This window comes from Nansenia antarctica (genome assembly GCF_963989245.1).
Source record: "Nansenia antarctica genome assembly, chromosome: 17".
In the NCBI taxonomy this organism is placed as follows: Eukaryota; Metazoa; Chordata; class Actinopteri; order Argentiniformes; family Microstomatidae; genus Nansenia; species Nansenia antarctica.
Window position 1 is genome coordinate 868,617 of NC_137687.1, and position 5,236 is coordinate 873,852.

Sequence of the window (5,236 nt, forward strand, 5' to 3'; positions counted from 1 at the left end):
ACAGCCTCTACCTCCTGAGACACAGCCTCTACCTCCTGAGACACAACCTCTACCTCCTGAGACACAGCCTCTACCTCCTGAGACACAGCCGCCCCCATTCTCTTGTCTGGACTCCGCTGCCGTTGTTTCAAAAAACCCAAAACGATTTACAAAGTCAAGGAACAGGAACGGAGAGATTTCGACTTCTGCTCGGTTATTAATTAAATTAGTTTTCGTACGGGAAGCATTTCCCCACTGGTCTGGTTTGAACCCTCTGCCTCCTCAGCCAAAGTTACATCTCCTACCTGCTAATTGCTACCGGCCACACCGCCGGCACTGCTGGGGCTATCGATTCCTCATCCTCACATCTCAAACAACCCAGAATGACACATGGAAGTCAGCGGAGATGTGGAGGCCGAAGCCTCAGATGCTAAAGGTACCTGTTAGCTGTGTGTTAGCTGTGTGTTAGCTGTGTGTTATCTGTGTGGCTAACAGCCAAATGATGTCATACTGCACACTCACAGAGATGCTAGGATGTAGAAGATTTCTGGAGATGAGGGGTGGGGGGGGGGGGGTGTGTTAGTAGGGGTGGGGGGGGGTTAGTAGGGGGGGTTAGTAGGGGTGGGGGGGGGGGGTTAGTAGAGTAATGTAATTAGATCTCAGGTTTAAAAAGCAAAGGCACAGCGTTTGTTTAAAGAATCGAGCGGATTGGGCGGATTGACAAAAACAGAGGAGACTGAATCATCAACATGTACACAACAACTTAGCCCTGCGAGCCAAACACATAGATTACACATTACACATTAACACGTCGAAGACCTAACGTGGCGACAGAAAAGGTTGGCATGACAACTCACAGTTTATAAGACGAGGGACTAAACTGTACTCATTGAAGAGTGTCCAATGAGATTAGTAATTCATTGAATTGGAGTTGAAAGTGTGGATGAATTATTTATTTGCACTAAGGGGTAGTTATACTTTCATCTTGTCTTGTTATAAAACATTTGTGAAGCTGAGAAAACAACTTGAATCAAAATATGTGCAATCTGGGATTGGACTATAAATGATATAGTCATTGTTTCTTAAAGACTATTTTGGTAAATGGACTGTCTTATATAGCGCCTTTATCCAAAGCGCTTTACAACGGCCTCTCATTCACCCATTCACACACCAATGGCGGCAAGCGATCATGCAAGGCGCCGGCCCGCTCACTAGGAGCAATTTGGGGTTCAGTGTCTTGCCCAAGGACACTTCGACATGTGGCCAGCCGGGGCTCGAACCGCCGATCTGCCAACCTTGCAATCATTAGATGGCGGCTCTACCTCCTGAAACACAGCCTCTACCTCCTGAGACACAGCCTCTACCTCCTGAGACACAGCCTCTACCTCCTGAGACACAGCCTCTACCTCCTGAACCACAGCCTCTACCTCCTGAGACACAGCCTCTACCTCCTGAGACACAGCCTCTACCTCCACCAGCCTCTACCTCCTGAGCCACAGCCTCTACCTCCACCAGCCTCTACCTCCTGAGCCACAGCCTCTACCTCCTGCGCCACAGCCTCTACCTCCTGCGCCACAGCCTCTACCTCCACTAGCCTCTACCTCCACCAGCCTCTACCTCCTGCGCCACAGCCTCTACCTCCACCAGCCTCTACCAGCCTCTACCTCCACCAGCCTCTACCTCCTGAGACACAGCCTCTACCTCCACCAGCCTCTACCTCCACCAGCCTCTACCTCCTGCGCCACAGCCTCTACCTCCACCAGCCTCTACCTCCACCAGCCTCTACCTCCTGTGCCACAGCCGCCCCTATTACTTAAACGCTAGAAATATATCTTCAGCATTGTCTTTCAGCACCCCACCAGAACCTAAAATATATATTGATAAAACAAACAACAAACATATCTTCACAAACATGTTTATCTCCCGGATGGTCAGTCTCAGCATCCATAACTCTGAACGCCGTCTGAGCGTGGAGCGTTCCTCCTCCAGCCCTCCAGCTGTTTGCTAAACACAGCGTTTGTTGTTGTTAGAGATTCAGATTGCCCCTTTGACTTTTCAATTGGCTTTCCTGAACTATTAACAGATCTGTACGAACCGACCGCGACGCCGAGTCCCAAGCTGATGTGGCTGCTAGCCAGGACAAGCTAATTATTTGGCTCTGCACCAGAGTAGTTAGATAGCATATTAATCAATGACCAGCACAAATAATTCATTCATTGGCCACACAAGTACGAAGCAAAGAAAAGGTATATAAGGTCATCAGGTTTGAGTCGTATAGATTTCCTTGTGAATGTGAGACTGTTATTGTTATTAGTATTATTAGTATTAATGTTTTACAGAAAGAAACACTGCAATCTATCTATGCCATTATGCATCTCAAGGGCAGAGTAAGCCACAGAGATGCAGACAGGAAGATAATGGATAATGATAACAAGACCAGAGATGTAGTCAGGAATATAATGGATAATGATAAGAAGAACAGAGATGTAGTCAGGAATATAATGGATAATGATAAGAAGAACAGAGATGTAGTCAGGAATATAATGGATAATGATAACAAGAATAACATAATTATTTGACTCTCTCTCTTCCCCTCTACCGTGGTTATTGGTGAGCGCTGTTACAGTTTTTCTCTAACGCTTTAACACGTTTAGTCAAAGCATAGCTCATTTTCTCTTAACTCTTAACCAGTGTTGCCACAGTTACTTTGAAAAAGTATTCTGATTACTGATTACTGATTACTCCTTTAAAAAGTAATCTAGTTACTTTACTGATTACTTGATTTTAAAAGTAACTAAGTTAGATTACTAGTTACTTTTTTAGTTACTATTGGCAGCTGCCTAGGCACCCGACCCCGCCCCCCCCACAACATAAAAATGAAAACTGGTTTTGCCAAAACTCACTTTATTTTAACAGTAACTTAAATTACATAATTAAACTTTAAACAATAACTTAAAACAACAAAATAAAGAGTCTTTCTTTGCCTCACCCAACATAAATACTTGTTTTTAAACAATAAAATAAATATAATCTTTATTTAACAGTAACTAGCAAGGAGTGGTTTCACAAAACCTAAAACCTACCCTGACCATTCAGATATGATCCTAATATAATCCTAATCCTAAACTGGGTGAGTCTGAGTTTATCAATGATCAACATTTATGTTCTTGTCATCCTTTGCTGACACAAACTCAAAATAATCCTTATATTTCCAGCTATTTAACGCATATCTCTGTTCTCGCTCCATTGTGTAGGCCAGAGGTTCCCAAAGTGGGGTGCCGCCAAATCTGCTCGTAAAAAAAAATATATATATATATAATATACAATTATAATAATAATACATGAATAAACGTTTGTTTATTACATGTGCAATGGAGTTCATAAGCAAATAAAATATATATTTCTCAGATTTGAAAGATATTAATTTACTAACTAGGCCTACTAGTTACTAACTAACTACTCCTCACTGAAGTCTTGGACCAAGCGGTGAAAATGGTTAATTATGTAAAATCACGCCCGCTGAAGTCACGGCTGTTCAGCACATTGTGCAATGAGATTGGGTCCGAGCATGAGGGGCTCTTATTACACACAGAGGTCCGCTGGCTGTCGCGGGGCAAGGTGTTATCCCGTGTCTATGAGCTCCGAGATGAACTGATCACTTTTGTCAGTGAGCACGACTTGCCATACAAAGAACAATTGGAAGATGAATCGTGGTGGATTAAGCTTGCTTATCTGGCAGATATTTTCAGCCACCTTAATGACCTCAACATAAAAATGCAAGGGAAGGCTGAGAATATCTTGACAGCGACAGACAAACTGAACGGATTTCGATCCAAATTGAGACGGTGGCAAGATGGGGTGGCCAAGAAAAACATTGAAATGTTTACGTTGACGGCCAATGACGCGGCACACAAGTCAGCGTCTTTCTTGAATCTGATCGCTGCGCACCTACGTATGCTGGAGGAGAGATTTGAGTCCTATTTCCCTCCAATGAACGAAGACTTCGACTGGCTCCGGGATCCGTTCAACCCCCTCTCATCAGCATCAGCCGCTAATTTGAGCAGCAAAGCTCAAGATGAACTGGCAGAGCTCATTATGGACCGCACACTGAAGCTCAAACATGGTGAGCTAGGTTTGGATAGGTTTTGACTGCTTGTGGGACATGAATATCCATCTCTCTCAGAGAGCGCCATCAAGGTGCTTTTACCCTTCCCAACCTCCTACTTGTGCGAGCTGGCTTTTTCTTCTCTAGCATACGTCAAGAACAAGACACGCACGCGACTGTCAGTGGAACAGGACCTGCGTGTCGCGCTGTCCACTATCTCTCCCCGCATAAAGAGACTCTGCTCCCAAAAGCAGGCGCATGCGTCCCACTAATGCGCACAACATATTTCTTTGTTTTGTATTTCTCTCAATTTTTACAATTCTGTCATGATTATTATTGTTAAATTATTATAGTTGTGAGTTACCCGTTTGGTTCAGAAGATGTGAAATAATAATCTCAGAATGAGCATTGAAATGAGAATTACATTTTAAGGCATTATTTTAAGCCCCCCCAAAAAGCATTGTTCCATTGATTGATTATACAGGCCTTTGATATTTTATTTGTGTGAATAATTCCCTCTGAGTCTCCTCCAGTGGTGTGCCGTCAGGGCCAGCAAGGCCTTCTCTGCTGGCCTAAACATCATCAGAATATACATTTAATTTTTATATTTTTTTTCTACAAATATGTATTAAATTATTCCCGTAGTCTATTCTCTTCATTTCATAGCTTTCCTCTTGGTTGCGCTGCTTCCAGACATTTGGAGGGCTGGCCTTTAGCTTTTATCCAATCAAATTCAGCCATAATGTGTTGCCAGGGTACCAAGAAATCTGCCCGCCTGCAGATTCAACAGTGGCGCGAGTACAGATTGTAATTTAAAGTGAGCGAGAAAAGAGCTGTGGCGTGCCGTGGTCAGATCTCGAGTTGGCAGCAAATCCAAGCAAATCCGACGAAGGGGCCTTCTGGATGGCGGAGCACCTGATCAGCCCCTTCACGTCTTTTGATTGGATACAAACTATTGGGAGGCGGAGCTAACACACTGAAACTTGATCTCGCTAATTTGTGTAGATGGAAGGTGTTGTTCTACAAGCCGAACCCCGACGTTAGCGACGCTATCCATGTAAAAGGACTTATTGGTGGAACTGATCAACTGTACAACAGAGTCATTGAAGTCTTCTTGAGGAAAGAAAGGAGGATGGATTTTGTGTTCAAATA